The following is a 25,601-nucleotide window of genomic DNA, read 5'->3' on the forward strand; positions in this document are numbered from 1 at the left end:
GCCCAATTTCCTTTGTAAAAGATTTTGGGCTATTATCCTGCCCAACCCTGCTGTAGATCACCTCATGAAAGCTTTCGGTCAAATATCTAATGACATCCCCAAAGACAAGAAAAATCTATTCCTTTACACAACAACAGCTGCCAGAATATTGACTGCAAAAAAACTGAAGGGAGGGAAAATTCCATCAGTATCAGAATGGCAAAACAAAATTGGCGAGTTTGTAGAAATGGCAAAATGGACGGTAATTATTAGAGGCCACTCAAATCAGAGAATAATTAGAGAGTGGGATGGAATGAAGGAATAAATGAAAAAATATGGTCCCGGAATCCAAATATTAATAGAGAATGTGTAAAACATGCAGGGGTAAGCAAGAAAATAATAGAATCAATTGAATAATTATTAAATTATAACAACACAACAAGATGGAAGAAGTAAAATATTGGGATCACACATGGGTGAAGGGGAGTGGGGGTATATTGGAACCTATAATATTATTTATAATATAATTTGTTAATTGTGTTGTATTTACATACAACAAATGGAAGCCTAGATTATTTAGATATATTTAGATCTAATTACAGCTAAAAAGGTCATCAAACAAAGACTGGAGGAGGTAGATTTGCAACAAAATCTTACTACAGGTGGAGGTACATGTTCCCCGATAAATCTGGGCATTACATTTAGATATATTTTAATTTAGGTAATCTATGTAATAGGCTTATGTTAGAAAATGAATATGGAATTTGAATTTGATGTTTGTAAAAAAAAATTGGTTTTGAAATTTTAAAAAATTGTATTTTTCATTCTCTCTGCAAGAGAAGAGAAGTGAAAGGCAGTGCTACATCTGGCCACACTCCGCTTCCGGCAAAGAGCTGGACCAGATTCCAAAGGAGGCAGCGCTGCCTTCTCTGTAATCGACCGAAGCGCAATGGCAAGCAAAACAGGACCCGAGCATCTCTTCAACCCTGCCACTGAAATGGAGACAGCAGGGACCGTGTTGGGCACCAAGATTAACATCCCAGCTCTCCTGCCCCAAGGACCCGCCAAGGAGTGGCTGGATCAGCGCCGGGCCACCATCCGGCCCTGGGCGAACTTCATCGACCAGCGGCGCTTTGGGAAGCCTCGGAACTTTGGGGAGCTCTGCAAGCGGCTGGTGCGCAACGTGGAATATTTTCAGAGCAACTACGTCTTTGTCTTTCTGGGACTCATCGTCTATTGCCTCATCACATCTCCACTGCTCCTGATTGCGCTTGCTGTCTTTTTCGGAGCCTGTTACATCATTTACCTGAAGACCCAGCAGTCACAACTTGTTGTCTTTGAGCGGGAGCTGAGCACAGCCCACCAATACGGCCTGGCTGGGGGCGTTTCCTTCCCATTCTTTTGGCTGGCGGGAGCTGGCTCTGCTGTCTTCTGGGTACTGGGTGCCACGTTGGTAGTTATTGGTTCACACGCCGCCTTCCACAAATTGAAATCTGCCGAAACCGATGAGTGCTACATCTGGCGCAGTCATTAGGGAGGTGCATTCAGGGATCAATTAACAAAAAAGAGGAGGGGATCCTAACAGCCAGAAAGGGTGCTCTGCTTGGAAAGCAGCAAAGAGCTGGCTGCTCCGTCCCTTCCTCCTCCTCCTCCTCCTCCTCCTCCTCCTTCTTCTTCTGCTGCTGCTAATGAGACCTGGAGCAAAGCAGGCCGAGTTCCTGGCTTCATCATCGGTGCCATTGGCAGAAGGGGGGTTTCCGCAGCCCCCCACCATCCCACCCCCTTCCTCTATACTATGTAAATAGAATTACAGGATTTCCCACAGTTTCTGCTTTCCTCTTCATAGCTGCTGCTCAAGTACTATCTTTCCTTTTGAAATAAAAAATTGCAGGTTTCTCCACAGTTTCTGTACATACATCAGCAATATCTATGCTTCATCCCTTTCCTACACAAAATGGATTCCCTTTCAAACATGCCTTCAGGTGGTACAGCCACACAACTCACACCCTGCCCTTAATGAACTTTTCAGTTACTGCACACACTCCAAATTTGCGGAGGATGCACCTGTGTTACTCGCAGCCGGGTATCCCAAAACCCCTCAACACAGGTGTCCTTTCTTCTTTTCTGCACCCAGATTCAATCCCTTGCCAACACTTGACCAGAAGATGCAGCCACACAGCTCAGACCTTATATAATCCATGGATAAAATATAAATATCTCCTGGAACCTACAACCCTTTGGTGCATTTCACCCATTGAAGCCTTTGGCGTTAAGAAGAAAAACATGAAGGGAAATTGGGCAACATATAAAATGTTATTAGAGGAGGAAATTAATAAATAAAGAGGAATCTCAGAAATGCACTAGCAAAAGTCCCAACTCTAACCCAGCCTAAAGGAAAATATCTATCTAAAATGTATAATCTCCTCCACAATTCACACCCTGCCATCAAACCTTTGTCTCACTTAAAGCGCTCAACCTTTTCTGAGGATGCACACCTCTGAACACTTAGAGACAGAGAAAGCTAAAAGGACAGGCCGCACAACAAGCCAGTGACTTCTCTCTTGCAGGTAAATTTTTCGGATGACCCAGACCTTTTCTCAAAAGGGGGGCAGAATACGAAGAACCACTGGAATACTGAAATGAAGAGGAGGAGGAAGAAGAGGAGTACGACAAGATTGTCGTAATGCTTTCCATTACTGAAGTTACAAGAGATGCATTCTGACAAAATGAAAAGATTAGTACAAATGAGAAGACATTCTGTTGGCTCCATAATGAGGACCAAATGGCTGTGGAGAAGTTGTCTTGTGGAATCAGAAAGTTTGCTGCTGATGCAGTTAAATTGGAGCAGATGATAAAGGAATGAATCTTCAGTGCTGCAAATGGAAAGTTGGCATGCCAAACTTATTGGAAGCTGCATGGCTGTACAAGCTGCATATGAATGGATTTTTTGTATTCCAGGCTTTTTATATGATTTTGCAAACTTAACATATTCTCAGTGTGTTTGGCACTTTTGTATATCAAAATTGATACTGCTGGGGGGGATTGCAGATGACTAAAGGACCAATTGACTGGAAGGGTTTCCCTTCAAAATGACGGTGGTAGCGGTAATAATAAAAGTATTGTGATACCCAAAAAAAAAAAAAAAAAAAAAAAAGGTTTATAGTGAGTGTGTTCACCTCTGTTCACCAGAATGATTGGCAACTTTAACTAGAGCAAACTAGAGCAAAATCCTTAGTTTTTTAAACTACATCTTAAGCCAGCCTATGGGACCAGACACTTAATTTGGCTCAGGGTGCAGGTAGCCAAGTGGGACATAGGACAGATGTAGATGAACACATCTAGGTTACATTGAGAAACTTGACCACACAGTGCCAAGGAAATGGGAATGGCCAGCGAGGCAAAGATGGAGGAGAAATTGGAATGTTAATACCGCCCCCTCCAAATCTGGGGCAAACTGGTGGAGACAATAGCGGTAGGGAAGCTATGTAGAAAATCTTATTTTTTATAAGCCCCCGATTTCCCCCCAGCATAACTAATTTTTATTTGGCTTTGGCTTTCTGTAAATTTAATTATCCCAGATTGTATTTCTACATATATAACAAGAGACCAAAACACTGGAAAGAAAATAAAGTCTTGAAGAGACTAGTATATTAATTGTGATGACTATGTTGGATTTCTATTTTGTTGAGTCAGAGTACTACAATCAAGTGTTAGCATATAACTGAGGATGCTTCTAGATTCCATGTTCTGTTTTCTGTGAAGCTCATTGTGTTTAACACAATGTGACAATTCAGGTAAAAACTGTTAACCTTATTGTTTTTTTCTGGTGCTGTCAGAGTGTATGCTTTTGCACATTTGAAGTGCAGTCTGAAAGCAAATTATGTATATAATAAATTACCCTCGCCCCTCCTAATCTGGTGGAGACGATAGCGGTGGGGAAGCTACAAGAATTATTGGAAAACACAGATAATAAAATGCATTCCCCTCTGGGTTGAATCCTGGCCATGGGGGCTCAATCCCCCCAATATTGAGGGGGCCAACATACCCCGTTGGGTTGTTGTTATGGGGAAGCAAATTACAGCCGCCAACAGCTGCAAGAGACACATGCCATAGGGAGCCGAGTGGGAAATGTGACAGATGTGCAAAGGTACATCTCGGTCACATGGAGATATATAACTTCACAGAGAAGTGGGACTGGCAAGGGAAATGGCCCGCTAGTCGTGGATGAGGTAGAGGAATGAGAAACATTCAATGTATCCATCTGTAGATCATTTGCATGCTGCAGGGCTTCACACAATGTTTCTAAACAAATAAACAAAACATAAATAAAAAGTTTTGTTCATGGTAACATTAGCATTGTATACAGAAACAACGGGTTCCTTTCATATCTTTATGTATTGGTTCATTGAAATTGGTTGTACTTTCCCTCTCCTTTCCTTCTGAAAATCTCAAAGCAGCTAACGAAAAATCAAACCATGACTTAGCAATTGAGAATATTTGTTAGGAAACAGCAGCAGAGATTACCTCCCCTCCTCCCCTTCTCTTTACTTATTTGCTTCCATTTTAAGGGGGGAAGAGAAGCATGCATGTGTGAAAAGAAATGTTGTCCAATGAAATTTGATATTGTGTCACACCAGCCCCACAGATTTTTGGAGAAAAATTCAATGGTGCATAGCCCGTGTGTAGTTCAGATTCTGCAGTTTGATTGCACCTAAATGGCAGAAAATGCAGAGTGCTCTGCATCAGAGCTGGCCCACACCTGCTTGCAGGCATGTCTTAAACTTTAATACCATGGGGCTCCAACCATTTGTGCCATATGACCAAGCAAGGCATCTTTCCAACGGCAGCAGCCCCATTTCCGTTGTAAAAGATGGAAAAAACACAGTTCCATGGAACAACAGGTAATGTAGTGTGAAAAAACATTGGAAAAAATAACAGAAGCCCTAACAGAATAATCAGGAAAACCAAAGCAATAATCACCACATCTAAATACAGCCTATAGCACAAAACAGAAGATGCAGCTACACAACTCAGGTCTTATATAAACCATGGATGAAATATAAATATCTCCTGGAACCTACAACCCCTTGGTGCATTTCACACATTGAAGCCTTTGCCGTTAAGAAGAAAAACATGAAGGGAAACTGGGCAACATATAAATTGTTATTAGAGGGGGGAATTAATAAATTAAGAGGAAAGGACTTTGACATCCAGATATATTTGACAGGCTGTCTCCAATACTTCCAACTGAATGAAAGACAAGGAAAATAGGGTTTGCTGGAGAAATATCAAAACTAAAGGGAACTCTAATCCAGCCCAAAGGAAAATATCTATCTAAAATGTATAATCTGCTCCACAATTCACCCCCTGCCATCAAAGAACTTTTGTCTCACTTAAAACGCTCAACCTTTTCTGAGGATGCGCACCTCAGAACACATAGAGACAGAAAAAGCTAAGACTTTTTCCAGCTTGATTGCCTCCAAATGGCAGAAAATTCGAAGTGCTCCTTGCAGGCATGTCTTAAATTTTAATACCATGGGGCTCCAACCATTTGGGCCATATGACCAAGCAAGGCATCTTTCCAACTGCAGCAGCCCCATTTCCGTTGTAAAAGATGGAAAAAACACAGTTCCATGGAACAACAAGTTCTTTGTAAAAGATTTCTGGCTATTATCCTGCCCAACCCTCCTGTAGATCACCTCATGAAAGCTTTCGGCTAAATACCTAATGACATCCCCAAAGACAAGAAAAATCTACTCCTTTACACAACAACAGCTGCCAGAATATTGATTGCAAAAAAACTGGAATGGGGAGAAAATCCCATCACTATCAGAATGGCAAAACAAAATTGGCGAGTTTGTAGAAACGGCAAAATTGACGGCAATTATTAGAGGCCACTCAAATCAGAGAATAATTAGAGAGTGGAAAGGAGTGAAGAAATACATGAAAAAATATGGTTCCGGAATTGAAATATTAATAGAGAATGTGTAAAACATGCAGGGGTAAGCAAGAAAATAATAGAATCAACTGAATAATTATTAAATTATAACAACACAAAAAGATGGAAGAAGTAAAATATTGAGATCACACATGGGTGACGGGGAGAGGGGTATATTGGAACCTATAATATCTTTTATAATATAATTTGTTAATTGTGTTGTATTTACATACAACAAATGGAAGCCTAGATTATTTAGATATATTTTAATTTAGGTAATCTATGTAATAGGCTTGTGTTATAAAATGAATATGGATTTTGAATTTGATCTCCGTAAAAAAAAAAAAAAGGTTTTGAAAGAAAGAAGAAAAAAAAGAAAAAGAAACCATTTGAATCCACTGGAATCAGCCAGCAAGTGATCCACAAGAGCCAGATTCTGGACTTGAAGAATTCCAAGCACATTTTTCTTCATTTTTCATTCTGGCCAAAATTATGCCAATAACCTTAAATTAAATTTGGCATCAATTGTGTCATTATTTGGGGAGGTCTTGGGGGTCTTAACACGCAAGGCACCAAAGTCAGCCGTGGAAATCTTGCAACACGTCATAGATTCCATAGGTCCTCTCCAGTTGTACAGAAGATAGAAGGAGAGAGAGAAAAAAGACCTTGACCGGGAAAAGGATTAGATGTTTTAATCCCGTGCATCCAGTAATGAAGAGACCCCCATCATTCACTTCCAGATAAACTGTAGAACATGGTCTGGCCAGGCAGTTTCAGATGCCTTGACTGGTCTTCCAGAAACAACTTTCTGCCCTCAATCTGTTATTCTCTTCCAACAGCCTGAAAACAAAATTTGCAGGCCAGGGAGGGGGGGCAGTGAAAGCAAGCCCACTTTTTAATAACTATCGTATTGCTGAATTAAACAAGAAACAACTTTGCACAAGAAGAAATTTTGTGGGGTTTGTGTGTGAGACTGGGCGTATTATTATTATTATTATTAAAGCTCTGAACACTCAGATTCTTCATGCTAATTTACTGGTCAGGAGATTTGTTAGCAACAGGAGATGACGATGATAAGAGAATGGCAGATAAAGTTGGTTGAGTATGCTGAGATGGCTAAATTGACACACAGAATTCGCAATCAGGAGGAGACAAAGCACCAAAAAGAATGGAGTAAATTTATGGTTTATGTAAGTGAGAATTGTACAAATATGAAAACGTTGGAAGGATTGAAATAAATCTCATGTCATGGTACAATTTATAATTAAAGAATCTGTAAACTATAGAATGGAATAGGAAAACTGGTGGAAGGGAAGGACGGAAGCTAATGCATCTATGAAACACAAAGTAGGATACATGTAACAAGATGTGATGTTTTGGTGGTGGGTGGTGGGGGTTGGTTGGTGATTGTAAATTTCAATAAAAATCATTAATAATAATAATAATAATAATAATAATAATAATAATAATAATAATAAAGCTGCAGAGCGGGCATCCGAACTACGCAGCTCAGGAGATCGAGAGGGAGAAGAAAGAGAAGGCAGGAAGGGTAACCATGTCAGACCACTAACTCCTCGAAATACAAATGTCTTCCGGATAGATTGCCCATAGACTCCACCCCTTGGTCCAACACGGTTACCTCTTCCATGCTTAGCTAATCTGTTCCTCCTTCCCTCTCTGGGTAAAAAAACCTATACCTTTTCCCCAAACAAATGTTTAACTTTAACATAGAAAATACATACTAATATAAGCAACATCAAAACACCAAAATCCAGTATAATCACAGGGTGCCAAGCCAAATTTAAAATGTTGGTCACGGTAGAGCTCTATCCTGAAAAGATGTCCCACCAATGGTGTGTGGTTCAATCCTGAATATCCTGAGTGACTCTTCTTAGCTTGGCTTGTTTTACTACGGCAATATTAGTACTTTGCAGAATGACACATTCCAAGTTTTTCCACAATCTTCATGTACTTTCTCATTCCTTTTCTCCAAGCAGACTGAATCCCTCGCAATTATTATTATTATTATTAAAGCTCTGAACACTCAGATTCTTCATGCTAATTTACTGGTCAGGAGATTTCTTACTCAAATCGCACACTTCCAACATTGCAACAGCTTGTGACAAATGTGGACTGATCTGTCGTTTGCTCAGAAATAAGGGCAACAAAAAAACAACTTTGCATATATGCAGCTTGTATGTATATTTTGGAATATCGTTTTTTAACAACATTTTTTTGGGGTGAAGTGGGGGCTATATGGGAACCTATAATATCATTTATAATATAATCTGTTAATTGCATTGTATTTACACACAGCAAAGGGAAGCCTAGTGCAATTAGATATGTTTTAATTTAGGTAATCTATGTAATAGGCTTGTGTTAGAAAATGAGTATGGATTTTGAATTTGATGTTTGTTTGCAAATGACTGTCACCATCAGCCGCGAGAAGCCCAGGGCCCTGTTAGCAGCAAGGGACATGCGACAAATATGAATGGCCACGCCTGGCAGGAGAGGCGAAGATGGAGGAGACGGAAAGGGAAACATTTGATTTTATCTATTTGCATACTGCAGGGCATCATAACAGGTTTCCAAACAAATAAACAATTTTTAACGAAGAAGACGGAACCAGAATGATTGGCAACTAAAGCAAAATCTTTAGTTTTATCATCACATCTTAAGCCAGCCTATGGGACAAAACAATAAATTTAGTGTAGAGCACAGACAGCCGAGTGGATGAACACATCTAGGTCACATTGAGGAATTTCACCACAAAGAGCCAAGGAAACGGGACTGGCTAGCAAGGCAAAATGGAGGAGAAATTGGAATGTTAATACCCGCCCCTCCCCCCATTTGGGACAAACTGGTAGAGGTGATAGCGATGGGGCAGCTACAAGAATTCTTGGGGAAAAGGAGTTTGCAAAACAACTAAGGAAACAGTTCAAATAAAATATTTAGGACCAGCAAACAACTATCTTGGTCTAGAGAACCAGTGATGGAAGTTTTTGGTTAAGTGAAAGAAAGACAATAATTGAAAGCAACAACATGCACAACTGGTTATAAAGTTGGGAATTGTGTTGCATGATGTGTGAATACTTTTGTATATGTTTACAATACTGTATTGGTTCTGTTCGAATGAGAGGGGGTGTTTGGAAAAGGTTCTTTAAGAAAAAGATAAAAGTTCCTGGAAGCTTTAAAAAGTGTTCCAGAATTCTCTTTAGTGCCTAGGAGTGGCACTCTAGGATTGATTGGTGGCTCCCTGGAGGTGCAAATAAAGGGAGGAAGTTGCAGGCTGCAATGTCCGTACAAGGAAAGCACACACACACCAAACACACACAACACACAAGACAATGTGTGCTGACAATGGAAGTAAGACAATGTGTGCTGCTGATACTGTGAGTTTTGCTGTGTCAGGATTGTTAAGTACTGGACTGAGATTAGGAGTGGCACTCTAGGATTGATTGGTGGCTCCCTGGAGGTGCAAATAAAGAGAGGAAGTCGCAGGCTGCAATGTCCATACAAGGAAAGCACACTCACTCCAAACACACACACACAAAAACACAAACTCTCAGCACACACGCTGACAACAAGGTTGGAAGTAAGACAATGTGTGCTGCTGATACTGTGAGTTTTGCTGGTCAGGATTGTTAAATACTGGACTGAGATTATACTGTGCTAGAGATATAAAGAAGGACTTTCAATTTGCAGTGTCGCATTTAACTTGCCTTAAAAGGTGGAGAGAGAAATCTAGTATTTGCACTTGGCAAATACTATCTTTTCAAAAATGAAAAGATAAGAAATGGGGGGCGGTGAAAAGAGGAAGCCCTATCGAGGGAAAATTGTGCATGTCCTGCAACTTTGTATAACAATAGCTTAAAAACTTGTAAGTGGCTTATCCATAAAGAAAGGAAAAAAGAATATCTTTTCTTTACCTTCTGGTAAGAAACCATTCTAATATTCTGTGTGTAAAAAGTCTCTGTATGATATTGTAATTTGATTTTTTTATAATTAAGACAACAACTTCATGCACTCTCATGCATGAAGAAGAACCCAAAAAAGAACAAGAAAGAATTTAAACAGCATTTTCCTGCCACTCTCATTCACTGTGTTGAGTGTTGTGAGTGTGGTGGCTTGCATTGCCTTGGTCCGCCTCTCAGGGACCATCCAGTAGAGGGTGGGACAAGCCATTCCTTGGACCTTCGCCATACAACAAATGGAAGCCTAGTATTTAGATATATTTTAATTTAGGTAATCTATATAATAGGCTCAAATTATAAAATGAATATGGATTTTGAATTTGATGTTTGTAATTTTTTTTTGGTTCTGAAGTAAAAATAAAAAAAATAAAAATAAACCACTTGAATCCACTGGAATCAGCCAGCAAATGATCCACAAGAACCAGACTCTGGACTTGAAGAATTCCAAGCACATTTATCTGGATTTTTCATTCTCTCTGCAAGAGGAGAGAAGTGAAAGGCACTACTACATCTGGCGCAGTCATTAGGGAGGTGCATTCAGGGATTAATTAACAAAAATTAACAATTAATTAATTAACAAAAATTAACAAGTCAGCCGTGGAAATCTTGCAACACGTCATAGATTCCATAGGTCCTCTCCAGTTGTACAGAAGATAGAAGGAGAGAGAAAAGACCTTGACTGGGGAAAGGATCAGAAAATATTTGCTGCAAAGGTAGCATTTCTGTTTTTAAAATATATACGTGGGGCTCTTTTGCAAAGAGAAGCATTTTCTGCATGCACACAATAGAGAATCAACCAGGCTGCCAAGCAAGGGGCAGTATCGATCTCTCTCTCTTGAGGGTGCTTGCTTGCTTCTCCCACCCTAAGGAAGGACATCTTGCCCTTCTGCAAATCCCTGCTGGTTTCTCCTCCTTCATGGCCATGAATGGAATCAGCCCCGTCAGATCAGTCAGGAGCTGCTAGGAAGCAAGCTGCGTGCTGGCTCTCTGATCAGAGCCTCACCATCACCCAGGGAACGAACAACAGAACGAATCCCCTTGGCCAGTGACTCCTGCTGCACCGCTCTTCAATAAAATGCCATGAGTCTTGCCAAAACAAAACACCAGAGCCCGGCTCAGGAGGGGCCCAAGAACCTCCTTCACAACATGGATGACTGCTACTCCAAGCTGCGCGAGCAGGTGCCGAGGATCCCGCAAGGCACCAAAGTCAGCCAAGTGGAAATCTTGCAGCATGTCATCGACTATATCTTTGACCTGCAGATCGTGCTAGAGGAACAGGCAAAGAAGGGGCAAGATCTGCCCTCAGCCTAGACTTCCCTACTCTCTTTAAAAGCTGCAGAGCGGGCATCCGAACTTTGCTCAAAAGAGGAGAGGAATCTCTGCCACTAACCTATCGGAACCACCTTCGTTATCGGGGCCAGGTAGGGACCCCAAGATCTCCTGCAATGCTTTTGAAAAGTTTTTTGCAGATGAAGTCTGATTGGAAGTGATCCAAAACATGAAGGAAGAAATGGCTCGCCATCTGCACAAGTACCAAGACCTGCTGAATGTAAAGATGGCTCTTGATATTGAGATTGCCACCTACAGGAAACTGCTGGAGGGAGAAGAGAGCAGAATCACAATCCCAATAGACACGCACTCCAAGAGAACACTTCTTATCAAGACTGTTGAAACTAGAGATGGACAAGTTATCAACGACACTTCTCACCATGATGAACTGGAGTGAAGAAAAGAAGAGCACATCTTCCTTGTGCCAAAATGAACCCTTAGCAATTTAGAATATTTGTTGGGAAAGCAGCAGCAGAGATAACCTTCCCTCCTCCCCTTATCTTGACTTATTTGCTTCCATTTTAAGGGGGGAAGAGAAGCATGCATGTGTGAAAAGCAATGTTGTCCAATGAAATTTGATATTGTGTCATTCCAGGCCCACAGATATTTGAAGAAAAATTCAATGGTGCATAGCAGGCTTTCAGCCCGTGTGTAGTTCAGATTCTGCAGTTTGATTGCACCTAAATGGCAGAACTTTCAGAGTGCTGAGATTATACTGTGCTGGAGATATAAAGAAGGAATTTAAATTTGCAGTGTCGCATTTAACTTCCCTTAAAAGGTGGAGAGAGAAATCTAGTATTTGAACTTAGCAAGAAAAGAAAAGAAAAGATAAGAAATGGGGGGGTGGGGGAAAGAGCAAACCCTATCGAGGGAAAATTGTGAATGTCCTGCAACTTTGTATAACAATAGCTTAGAAACGAATAAGTGGTTTATTAATAAGGAAAGGGGAAAAAATATTTTTTCTTTACCTTCTGTTAGGAAACCATTCTAATATTCTGTATGTAAAAAGTGTATGTATTATATTGTAATTTGAATTTTTTGTAATTAAGACAACAACCTTGTGCACCCTCAAAAAAAAAAAAAAAAAAAAGACCAAGAAAAAATTTAAAGAGCTTCTTCCTGCTGCTCTCATTCACCATGTTGAGTGTTGTGAGTGTGGTGGCTTGCATTGCCTTGGTCCGCTTCTCAGGGACCATCCAGTAGAGGGTGGGACAAGCCATTCCTTGGACCTCCGCCAGGATGCAGGAGGAGTCACCCCACCACCAGGGCTCTTCCAGTAGGGGAGAGTAGTGGATCCAGGTGCGTGTGAGTGGCAGGGGCTCCTGAGACTTCTAGTCGTCTTTCGAATGGAAAATGTTGAAACAGAGCTTTATCGAATATGAATGCTGGTCTCTATGATCCCTATCGATAGTTGTTATGATTTCTTCATTCAGTGAGACTTGAAAATAAAGATATTTTTCACATCCAAAAAAACCAAGAAAAAGAAAAACATTTATTTGGATTTTCCTTCTGTCTGCAAAAGGAGAGAAGAAAGATGCAGTGCTTCATCAGGCACAATCATTAGAGAGGTTCATTCAGGGATAAATTCACAAAAAAGAAGAGGGGATCCTAACAGCCAAAAAGGCTGCATCATACTACTGTTTGACTTGTGATTCGCAACCCTTTCGCGTGCCTTTCCCTCTCAGATAAGCTTAGTACAAAAAAATGAAAAGCTTAGTACAAAAAAAAAAGTTTATAGTGTGGGTATTCACCTATGTTGTTGCCTTGTTCAATGGCCTGACACTGCTGCAACTGGCTCTGATTTCGCTCTTCACTATTCCCCTTCTTAATGAAAAGCACCAGGTTGAAATTGACCATTCTTGTGAACCAGAATCTCAGAAATGCACTGGCAAAAGTCCCAAGTTAAACCCAGGGGTAAAGCGCAAACCTCAACCCCTCAAGTCAAGTTCTATAGTCAGTGCAAATATTTGGTACTGCAATTGTAGTATTGTTCTTTTTAAAATATAAAATTGCAGGTTTTCCCACAGTTTCTGTACATACATCAGCTATATGTACACTTCTACCTCTTTCTATACAAGGATTGTCTTACAAAGATGCCATCAGGTGGTACAGCCACGCAACTCAAACCCTGCAATTAAAGAATTCCTGTCAAGACACTTCTGAAGTGGCCTGCAAGTATTTCACTGAACTGCCAGTGCCCACTTTTGGAACAATGGCCACCTCCGGGAAATGTGCAATTCCAGAAAGGCCATCAACCCAGTGTGATCCAGCAGCAGCTCCTATGCAGCCGTCTGCTGTCACTTGGATCAGAGACAAGACAACATACAAGAAAAAGGTGTTTGCAACTGAGAACATTGGCTGGAACATGCCAGGTGTGTGTGGTTGTCTGTCTTCCCAGGCTCCTTATGCTCCCCATTTACTCTTCCTTGCCCTACAACTCTCATAATAACAAGTTTCCAAACAAATAAACAACTTTTAACCAAGAGGAAGGAACCAGAATGATTGGCAACTCAAACTAGAGCAAAATCCTCAGTTTTTTTAAACCACATCTTAAGCCAGCCTATGGGACCAGACAATTAATTTGGCTCAGGGTGCAGGTAGCCGAGTGGGACATACGACATGTAGATGAACACATCTAGGTCACACTGAGAAAACTTGACCACACAGTGATAAGGAAATGGGACTGGCCAGCGATGGAGGAGAAATTGGAATGTTAACACCCCGCCCCCAAATCTGGGGAAAACTGGTGGAGACAATAGCGGTGGGGAAGCTACAAGAATTATGGGAAAACACAGATAATTAAATGCATTCCCATCTGGGTTGAATCCTGGCCATGGGGGATCAATCCCCCCAATATTGAGGGGGCCCACATCCCCCGTGGGGTTGTTGTTATGGGGAAGCAAATGACAGCCACCATCAGCTGCAAGAGACACATGCCATAGGCAGCCGAGCGGGACATGCGACAGATGTGGAAGGACACATTTCCGCCACATTGAGAGATATAACTTCACAGAGAAGTGGGACTGGCAAGGGAAATGGCCCGCTAGTCGTGGATGAGGGAGAGGAATGGGAAACATTCAATGTATCCATCTGTAGATCATTTGCATGCTGCAGGGCTTCAAACAATGTTTCTAAACCAATAAACAATAAATAAATAAAAAGTTTTGTTCATGGTAACATTAGCATTGTATACAGAAACAATGGGTTTCTTTCATATCTTGAAGTATTGGTTTATTTAAGGTAGTTGTACCTTGAGCTTGTTTGGAGGTTCTAGCAGGGGAGCGCAGCTATGGTATACCCTTGACCGAAGAAGGGTACACTCCTTCTATCTGGGATGGTCGTCCTCTTCCACCGAGCGCGCAGCTTCGGGAGGGACGCACATGGAGCGGTGAGGGAGGAAGGGGAGACCCGCCTAGCCAGCCAGATCAGCAGAATCAACTCTGGCGATCAATGGGGTGACAGATGTCGCAGCCAGATCGCTCTCACATTTGTCCCTCGACTCCCTCTCCGCGTTGGCAAGGCAGTGGGAAGGACGGAGCTCGGCACCACCGCCGCAGCCAGTGGCCCTAGCAGTGGCAGCAGCTCGGTCGTGGGAGAGTTTCATTCAGCGCGTGGAGGGAGCCCCGCGCGCGACAGCTTAGCGGGCTGCACTGCTGCCGCGCCCGCTCAGCGGTTCGTCACCTCATCTCCCCTATCCGCGGGAGCTGAGACTTCCACGTCCTTCATTGGGAAGAAAGAAGCCAGCAGAGCAGGATTAATACAGGATTGTTTCTGGTGGTCTTCTTATACAAGCCTGCCTTCAAGGGTGGGGGAAGAAGGAAGAAAAAAACACCGTGCTTATTTAATGAGCTGTGAAATGAAGCGCTGCTGCTGCTGCTACTGCTGCTGCTGCTACTGCTGCTGCTAACCTCCCAATTCCTAGATTCATCTGCTATTCATTGTGCTTAATATACATGTTTCTGCACTGTGCATTTAGAAGATCCCAGAAAGGAATTCAAAACAGCTGCCGGGGAAAGACTACCAAACATGCCTACAGAAACACTAGAGACAGGTAGCATGGTGAAACCTGTCAGCCCCGCCATCACTTTCACTTCAGCTGTTCCACTCCACATTCTAAACAAAGGTAGTTTCCCTCTCCTTTCCTTCTGAAAAGCTCAAAGCAGCTAACAAAAAAATCAAAACATGATTTAGCAATTGAGAATATTTGTTAGGAAAGCAGCAGCAGAGATAACCTCCCCTCCTCCTCCCATCTTTATTTCTTTGCTTCCATTTTAAGGGGGGAAGAGATGCATGCATGTGTGAAAAGCAATGTTGTCCAATGAAATTTGATATTGTATCCCATCAAGAAAAATTCAATGGTGCATAGCGGGCTATCAGCCCGTGTGTAGTTCAGATTCTGCAGTTTGATTGCCCCCCAATGGCAGAACATTCAGAGTGCTCCTTGCAGGCGTATCTTAAACTTTAATACCATGGGGCTCCAACAATTTGTGCCATATGACCAAGCAAGGCATCTTTCCAACTGCAGCAGCCCCATTTCCTTTGTAAAAGATGGAAAAAACACAGTTCCAAGGGAGAACAGGTAATGTAGTGTGAAAGAAACATAAAAATAACAGAAGCCCTAACAGAATAATCAGGAAACCAAAGCAATAATCACCACATCTAAACACAGCCTATAGCACAAAACAGAAGATGCAGCCACACAACTCAGACCTTATATAAACCATGGATGAAATATAAATATCTCCTGGAACCTCCAACCCCTTGGTGCATTTCACACAATGAAGCCTTTGCCATTAAGAAGAAAAACATGAAGGGAATTTGGGCAATATATAAAATGTTATTGGGGGGGGGATTAATAAATTAAGAGGAAAGGACTTTGACATCCGTATATACCGTATTTTTCGCTCTATAACACGCACCTGACCATAACACGCACATCGTTTTTAGAGGAGGAAAACAAGGGAAAAAACATTCTGAATGAAACAGCGGCTGTATCATTTTTGTGCTTCATGCTGTGGCCACAGACATGTGATCTGATGGTGAATTTGGGGTGACCCAATGCAAAAATCCTGAGAATTCCTGTGGATCCATGCTTTGTAACCACATTTTTGCACCATTGCAGCCCCAGGCAACAGTGGGTGGGTGCGTGCTTTTTTTGGTGCAGGCTGTAGCCATAGACATGCTATGTGATCTGATGGCGAATTTGGGGTGACCCAATGCAAAGATCCTGAGAATCCCTGTGGATCCATGCTTTGTAACCACATTTTTGCACCATTGCAGCCCCAGGCAACAGTGGGTGCGTGCTTTTTTTGGTGCAGACTGTAGCCATGGACATGCTATGTGATCTGATGGTGAATTTGGGGTGACCCAATGCAAAGATCCTGAGGATCCATGTGGATCCATGCTTTTTAACCACGTTTTTGCACCATTGCAGCCCCAGGCAACAGTGGGTGCGTGCTTTTTTTGGTGCAGGCTGTAGCCATGGACATGCTATGTGATCTGATGGTGAATTTGGGGTGACCCAATGCAAAGATCCTGAGGATCCATGTTGATCTATGCTTTGTAACCACATTTTAAGTGGGGAGCGAAGGAAAAACAAAGAAGGGACATGAGAGGGGTGTGCAGAGAAGCAGCTGGCTAAGAATGCTGGAGAGGGATTTAACGGGTGGGAGGAAAGAAAGAAAGGCAAAAGTTCCCCCCCCCCCCAAGCCAGCCATATCTCTCTCTCTCTCTCTCTCTCTCTCTCTCTCTCTCTCTCTCTCTCTCTCTCCCTCCCTCCCTCCCTCCCTCCCCCCTCTCTCTCCCCCCCCTCTCCCTCTCCCTCCCCCCCTCTCCCTCTCCCTCCCCCACTCTCTCTCCCTCTCCCCCAGCAGCACCGGAGCACAGAGAGGAATTAGAAAGAACGACACTCTGCTTGTCTGGAGGGGAGGGGCTTTCCCTGCTCTTTGTTCCGTTTCAGCAATCACAGCAACAAAACAGAGGAGGGTGGGCAGTAAGACCCTGAGGCAGACTGCAGGAAAGCTGCCACTTCCTCTTTTCAGGTTTCCCTTCTTCGTGACTCGCGATTTGACTTTTGCTTGATTTTTTGGCTCCAGGGACCACACATTCGCTCTATAACACGCACAGACATTTCCCCTTCCTTTTTAGGAGAAAAAATCTGCGTGTTATAGAGGGAAAAATACGGTATTTGACAAGCTGGCTCCAATACTTCCAACTGAATGAAAGACAAGGAAAATAGGGTTTGCTGGAGAAATATCAAAACTAAAGGGAACTCTAATCCAGCCTAAAGGAAAATATCTATCTAAAATGTATAATCTGCTCCACAATTCACACCCTGCCATCAAAGAACTTTTGTCTCACTTAAAACGCTCAACCTTTTCTGAGGATGCACACCTCAGAAGACATAGAGACAGAGAAAGCTAACACATTCTGCAGCTTGATTGCCTCCAAATGGCAGAACATTCAGAGTGCTCCTTGCAGGCGTGTCTTGAACTTTAATACCATGGGGCTCCAACCATTTGGGCCATATGACCAAGTAAGGCATCTTTCCAACTGCAGCAGCCCCATTTCTTTTGTATTTTTTGGTTTTGAAATAAAAATTAGAAAAAGAAAATGAAACCATTTGCAGCCTCTGGAATCAGCCAGCAAGTGATCCACAAGAGCCAGATTCTGGACTTGAAGAATCCCAAGCACATTTATCTGGCTTTTTCATTCTCTCTGCAAGAGAAGAGAAGTGAAAGGCTGTGCTACATCTGGCGCAGTCATTAGGGAGTTGCATTCAGGGATTAATTCACAAAGAAGAGGAGGGGATCCTAACAGCCAGAAAGGGTGCTCTGCTTGGAAAGCAGCAAAGAGCTGGCTGCTCCGTCCCTTCCTCCTCCTCCTCCTCCTCCTCCTCCTCCTTCTGCTGCTGCTAATGAGACCTGGAGCAAAGCAGGCCAAGTTCCTGGCTTCATCATCGGTGCCATTTGCAGAAGGGGGGTTTCCGCAGCCCCCCACAATCCCACCCCCCTTCCTCTATGCTAGGTAAATAGAATTACAGGATTTCCCACAGTTTCTGCTTTCCTCTTCATAGCTGCTGCTCAAGTACTATCTTTCCTTTTGAAATAAAAAATTGCAGGTTTCTCCACAGTTTCTGTACATACATCAGCAATATGTATGCTTCAGCCTTTCCTACACCAATATGGATTCCGTTCCAAACATGCCATCAGGTGGTACAGCCGCACAGTTCACACCCTGCCTTTAATGAACCTTTCAGTTACTGCACACACTCCAAATTTGTGGAGGATGCAGCTGTGTTATTCGCAGCCAGGTATTCCCAAACCCCTCAACACAAGTGTCCTTTCTCCTTTTCTGCACCCAGATTCAATCCCTTGCCAACACCTTACCAAAAGATGCAGCCACACAACTCAGACCTTATATAATCCATAGATGAAATATAAATATCTCCTGGAACCTACAACCCCTTGGTGCATTTCACCCATCGAAGCCTTTGGCTTGAGGAAGAAAAACATGAAGGGAAATTGGGCAACATATAAAATGTTATTAGAGGGGAAAATTAATAAATTAAGAGGAAAGGACTTTGAAATCCATATATATTTGACAGGCTGGCTCCAATACTTCCAACTGAATGAAAGACAAGGAAAATAGAGTTTGCTGGAGAATTATCAAAACTAAAGGGAACTCTAATCCAGCCTAAAGGAAAATATCTATCTAAAATGTATAATCTGCTCCACAATTCACACCCTGCCATAAAAGAACTTTTGTCTCACTTAAAACGCTCAACCTTTTCTGAGGATGCACACCTCAGAACACATAGAGACAGAGAAAGCTAAAACTTTCTGCAGCTTGATTGCCTCCAAATGGCAGAACATTCAGAGTGCTCCTTGCAGGCGTGTCTTGAACTTTAATACCATGGGGCTCCAACCATTTGGGCCATATGACCAAGTAAGGCATCTTTCCAACTGCAGCAGCCCCATTTCCTTTGTAAAAGATGGAAAAAACACAGTTCCATGGCAAAACAAGTTCTTTGTAAAAGATTTTGGGCTATTATCCTGCCCAACCCTCCTGTAGATCACCTCATGAAAGCTTTCGGCTAAATATCTAATGACATCCCCAAAGACAAGAAAAATCTATTCCTTTACGCAGCAACAGCTGCCAGAATATTGATTGCAAAAAAACTGGAATGGGGAGAAAATCCCATCACTATCAAAATGGCAAAACAAACTCGGCGAGTTTGCAGAAATGGCAAAATTGACGGCAATTATTAGAGGCCACCCAAATCAGAGAATACTTAGAGAGTGGAATGGAGTGAAGAAATACATGAAAAAATATGGTTCCGGAATTGTAATATTAATAGAGAATGTGTAAAACATGCAGGGGTAAGCAAGAAAATAATAGAATCAACTGAATAATTATTAAATTATAACAACACAAAAAGATGGAAGAAGTAAAATATTGAGATCACACATGGGTGACGGGGAGAGGGGTATATTGGAACCTATAATATTATTTATAATAATGCCCGATAAATCTGGGCATTACATTTAGATATATTTTAATTTAGGTAATCGATGTAATAGGCTTATGTTAGAAAATGAATATGGATTTTGAATTTGATCTCTGTAAAAAAAAATTGGTTTTGAAAGAAAAAAGAAAAAAAAAGAAAAAGAAACCATTTGCAGCCACTGGAATCAGCCAGCAAGTGATCCACAAGAGCCAGATTCTGGACTTGAAGAATCCCAGGCACATTTATCTGGATTTTTCATTCTCTCTGCAAGAGGAGAGAAGTGAAAGGCAGTGCTACATCTGACGCACTCATTAGGGAAGTGCATTCAGGGATTAATTCACAAAGAAGAGGAGGGGATCCTAACAACTAGAAAGGGTGCTCTGCTTGGAAAGCAGCAAAGAACTGGCTGCTCCCTCCCTTCCTCCCTTCCTCCCTTTTTCTTCTTCTTCTTCTTCTTCTTCTTCTTCTTCTTCTTCTTCTTCTTCTTCTTCTTCTTCTTCTTCTTCTAATGGAGGCCTGGAGCAAAGCGGGCCGACTTCTCGGCTTCGTCATGGCTGCCATGGCGCCACATTCACCGCATCCTTCCTGCCCTGCTGGTCCACGTGGCCATTTGCAGAGGGGTGTTTTCTGCAGCCCCACCATCCCACCCCCCTTCCTCTATGCTAGGTAAATAGAATTACAGGATTTCCCCCAGTTTCTGTACAGATATCAGCTACGTGAATGCTTCAGCCCTCTTCTATAGCAAGATGGATTCCCTTGCAAACATGCCATCAGGTGGTACAGCCACATAGTTCACACCCTGCCCTTAATGAACTTTTCAGTTACTGCACACACTCCAAATTTGCGGAGGATGCACCTGTGTTGCTCGCAGCCGGGTATTCCCAAAACCCCTCAAAACAAGTGTCCTTTCTCCATTTCTGCACCAAGATTCAATCCCTCGCCAACACCTTACCAGAAGGTGCAGCCACACAACTCAGACCTTATATAAACCATGGATAAAATATAAATATCTCCTGGAACCTACAAGCCCTTGGTGCATTTCACATATTGAAGCCTTTGGCGTTAAGAAGAAAAACATGAAGGGAAACTGGGCAACATATAAAATGTTATTGGGGGGGGGGAATTAATAAATAATAAAGAGGAAAGGACTTTGACATCCATATATATAAATGTATAATCTGCTCCACAATTCACATTCTGCCATCAAAGAACTTTTGTCTGACTTAAAACGCTCAAACCTTTCTGAGGATGCACACCTCAGAACACATAGGGACAGAAAAAGCCATGAAAGGAATCAGCCCCGTCAGATCAGTCAGGAGCTGCTAGGAAGCAAGCTGCGTGCTGCCTCTCTTTAACCAAGCCTCACCATCACCCAGGGAACGAGCAACAGAACGAAGCCCCTCAGCCAGTGACTCCTGCTGCAAAGGCCTTCAATAAAATGCCATGAGTCTTGCCAAAACAAAAAAACCAGAGCCCGGCTCAGGAGGAGCCCAAGAACCTCCTTCACAACATGGATGACTGCTACTCCAAGCTGCGCGAGCTGGTGCAGAGGATCCGCAAGGCCCCAAAGTCAGCCAAGTGGAAATCTTGCAGCACGTCATCGACTATATCTTTGACCTGCAGATCATGCTAGAGGAACAGGTGAAGAAGGGGCAAGATCCGCCCGCAGCCGAGACTTCCCTACTCTCTTTAAAAGCCATGTTTATGTTGGACAAAGGACTGGATAACTCAGGAGAACCTAGACTTGTTAGATTTGGAGGGGTTCAACAATAGATTTGGATGGCACTCTTATCTTTGGTGTGGTAAGGCAAAAGTGCATAAGGGGTTTACAAATCATGTGATAAGAGGTGCCTTATTTGAAGTCTGGGAAAGAAACAAGAATTTGTTGGAAAGGAAAACACCATGGTGGCTGTCACCAATTGATATATTAACTGTTAAAAAAATGAACATACTAGGGAGACGGGATACATATGAGGAAATTTTGATGAAGGCCGAAAAAGGTTGGAAATTAAAGCCCTATAAGTGTATTGCTGAAAAATTGACAGGATGGTTGCAATACCATCAAGTCAATGATGTCTTTAAAGAGGATAAAAAAAATAGGATTTGAGGACAAAAAATTGAAATTTCAAATAGATATTTTAGAGAGTAAATCCAAGCTATTATCAAATATGTACAATCTCTTACTAGAATGGAACACAAAAGATAAATTCATAAAAGAGGCTATGATAAAATGGGCTATTGATTTAGGACATAACATAGAATATGATGTATGGGCCAAACTCTGGAATGAGAGCATAAAATTCACTGCTTGTTCTGCCTTAAAAGAACATGTTAAGAAGATGGTTTATCGTTGGTATCTCACTCCCACCAAATTGACAAAAATGTATAGAACAAGTAGTAAAACCTGCTGGAAGTGCAAGGAAAAAGACGGCGACTTCTATCATATGTAGTGGTCTTGCAATAAAATAAAAGAATTTTGGGATGAGGTTTACAACGAGTTAAAAAAGATGTTTAAGTACAGTTTTCCCAAAAAGCCGGAAGAATTTTTGCTAGGTTTGGTGGGAGAAGGGATTAAGAAGATAAATCAAAGATTATATTTATATGCAATAACTGCAGCCAGAGTTTTGATAGCTCAAAATTGGAAGCAACAGGAGATGACGACGATAAGAGAATGGCAGATAAAGTTGGTTGAGTATGCTGAGATGGCTAAATTGACACACAGAATTCGCAATCAGGAGGAGACAAAGCACCAAAAAGAATGGAGTAAATTTATGGTTTATGTGAGAATTGTACAAATATGAAAACGTTGGAAGGATTGAAATAAATCTCATGTCATGGTATAATTTATAATTAAAGAATCTGTAAACTATAGAATAGAATAGGAAAACTGGTGGAAGGGAAGGACGGAAGCTAATGGATCTATGAAACACAAAGTAGGATACATGTAACAAGATGTGATGTTTTGGTGGTGGGTGGTGGGGGTTGGTTGGTGATTGTAAATTTCAATAAAAATCATTAATAATAATAATAATAATAATAATAATAATAATAATAATAATAATAATAAAGCTGCAGAGCGGGCATCCGAACTACACAGCTCAGGAGATCGAGAGGGAGAAGAAAGAGTAGGCAGGAAGGGTAACCATGTAAGACCAGTAACTCCTCGAAATACAAATGTCTTCCGGATAGATTGCCCATAAACTCCACCCCTTGGTCCAACACGGTTACCTCTTCCATGCTTAGCTAATCTGTTCCTCCTTCCCTCTCTGGGTAAAAAAACCTATACCTTTTCCCCAAACAAATGTTTAACTTTAACATAGAAAATACATACTAATACAAGCAACATCAAAACACCAAAATCCAGTATAATCACAGGGTGCCAAGCCAAATTTAAAATGTTGGTCACGGTAGAGCTCTATCCTGAAAAGATGTCCCACCAATGGTGTGTGGTTCAATCCTGAATATCCTGAGTGACTCTTCTTAGCTTGGCTTGTTTTACTACGGCAATATTAGTACTTTGCAGAATGACACATTCCAAGTTTTTCCACAATCTTCATGTACTTTCTCATTCCTTTTCTCCAAGCAGACTGAATCCCTCGCAATTATTATTATTATTATTAAAGCTCTGAACACTCAGATTCTTCATGCTAATTTACTGGTCAGGAGATTTCTTACTCAAATCGCACACTTCCAACATTGCAACAGCTTGTGACAAATGTGGACTGATCTGTCGTTTGCTCAGAAATAAGGGCAACAAAAAAAACAACAACTTTGCATATATGCAGCTTGTATGTATATTTTGGAATATCGTTTTTTAACAACATTTTTTTGGGGTGAAGTGGGGGCTATATGGGAACCTATAATATCATTTATAATATAATCTGTTAATTGCATTGTATTTACACACAGCAAAGGGAAGCCTAGTGCAATTAGATATGTTTTAATTTAGGTAATCTATGTAATAGGCTTGTGTTAGAAAATGAGTATGGATTTTGAATTTGATGTTTGTTTGCAAATGACTGTCACCATCAGCCGCGAGAAGCCCAGGGCCCTGTTAGCAGCAAGGGACATGCGACAAATATGAATGGCCACGCCTGGCAGGAGAGGCGAAGATGGAGGAGACGGAAAGGGAAACATTTGATTTTATCTATTTGCATACTGCAGGGCATCATAACAGGTTTCCAAACAAATAAACAATTTTTAACGAAGAAGACGGAACCAGAATGATTGGCAACTAAAGCAAAATCTTTAGTTTTATCATCACATCTTAAGCCAGCCTATGGGACAAAACAATAAATTTAGTGTAGAGCACAGACAGCCGAGTGGATGAACACATCTAGGTCACATTGAGGAATTTCACCACAAAGAGCCAAGGAAACGGGACTGGCTAGCAAGGCAAAATGGAGGAGAAATTGGAATGTTAATACCCGCCCCTCCCCCCATTTGGGACAAACTGGTAGAGGTGATAGCGATGGGGCAGCTACAAGAATTCTTGGGGAAAAGGAGTTTGCAAAACAACTAAGGAAACAGTTCAAATAAAATATTTAGGACCAGCAAACAACTATCTTGGTCTAGAGAACCAGTGATGGAAGTTTTTGGTTAAGTGAAAGAAAGACAATAATTGAAAGCAACAACATGCACAACTGGTTATAAAGTTGGGAATTGTGTTGCATGATGTGTGAATACTTTTGTATATGTTTACAATACTGTATTGGTTCTGTTCGAATGAGAGGGGGTGTTTGGAAAAGGTTCTTTAAGAAAAAGATAAAAGTTCCTGGAAGCTTTAAAAAGTGTTCCAGAATTCTCTTTAGTGCCTAGGAGTGGCACTCTAGGATTGATTGGTGGCTCCCTGGAGGTGCAAATAAAGGGAGGAAGTTGCAGGCTGCAATGTCCGTACAAGGAAAGCACACACACACCAAACACACACAACACACAAGACAATGTGTGCTGACAATGGAAGTAAGACAATGTGTGCTGCTGATACTGTGAGTTTTGCTGTGTCAGGATTGTTAAGTACTGGACTGAGATTAGGAGTGGCACTCTAGGATTGATTGGTGGCTCCCTGGAGGTGCAAATAAAGAGAGGAAGTCGCAGGCTGCAATGTCCATACAAGGAAAGCACACTCACTCCAAACACACACACACAAAAACACAAACTCTCAGCACACACGCTGACAACAAGGTTGGAAGTAAGACAATGTGTGCTGCTGATACTGTGAGTTTTGCTGATCAGGATTGTTAAATACTGGACTGAGATTATACTGTGCTGGAGATATAAAGAAGGACTTTCAATTTGCTGTGTCGCATTTAACTTGCCTTAAAAGGTGGAGAGAGAAATCTAGTATTTGCACTTAGCAAATACTATCTTTTCAAAAATGAAAAGATAAGAAATGGGGGGTGGTGAAAAGAGGAAGCCCTATCGAGGGAAAATTGTGCATGTCCTGCAACTTTGTATAACAATAGCTTAAAAACTTGTAAGTGGCTTATCCATAAAGAAAGGAAAAAAGAATATCTTTTCTTTACCTTCTGGTAAGAAACCATTCTAATATTCTGTGTGTAAAAAGTCTCTGTATGATATTGTAATTTGATTTTTTTATAATTAAGACAACAACTTCATGCACTCTCATGCATGAAGAAGAACCCAAAAAAGAACAAGAAAGAATTTAAACAGCATTTTCCTGCCACTCTCATTCACTGTGTTGAGTGTTGTGAGTGTGGTGGCTTGCATTGCCTTGGTCCGCCTCTCAGGGACCATCCAGTAGAGGGTGGGACAAGCCATTCCTTGGACCTTCACCAGGATCCAGGAGGAGTCACCCCACCACCAGGGCTCTTCCAGTAGGGGAGAGTAGTGGATCCGGGTGCGCGTGAGTGGC

General features: G+C 41.8%; 1 protein-coding gene and 2 pseudogenes across 1 annotated transcript in view; 2 read left to right on the forward strand and 1 right to left on the reverse strand.

Moving 5' to 3' along the window:
• Positions 1 to 25,601, reverse strand: part of LOC114588759 (putative G-protein coupled receptor 34) — a 90,441-nt gene that overhangs the window by 37,615 nt on the left and 27,225 nt on the right. The window lies entirely within an intron of this gene.
• LOC114588760 (prenylated Rab acceptor protein 1 pseudogene) lies at positions 837 to 1,528 on the forward strand (annotated as a pseudogene).
• Positions 10,814 to 11,280, forward strand: LOC114588761 (DNA-binding protein inhibitor ID-2 pseudogene; annotated as a pseudogene).

The sequence above is a fragment of the Podarcis muralis genome, chromosome Z (assembly GCF_964188315.1).
Source record: "Podarcis muralis chromosome Z, rPodMur119.hap1.1, whole genome shotgun sequence".
Taxonomy (NCBI): domain Eukaryota; kingdom Metazoa; phylum Chordata; class Lepidosauria; order Squamata; family Lacertidae; genus Podarcis; species Podarcis muralis.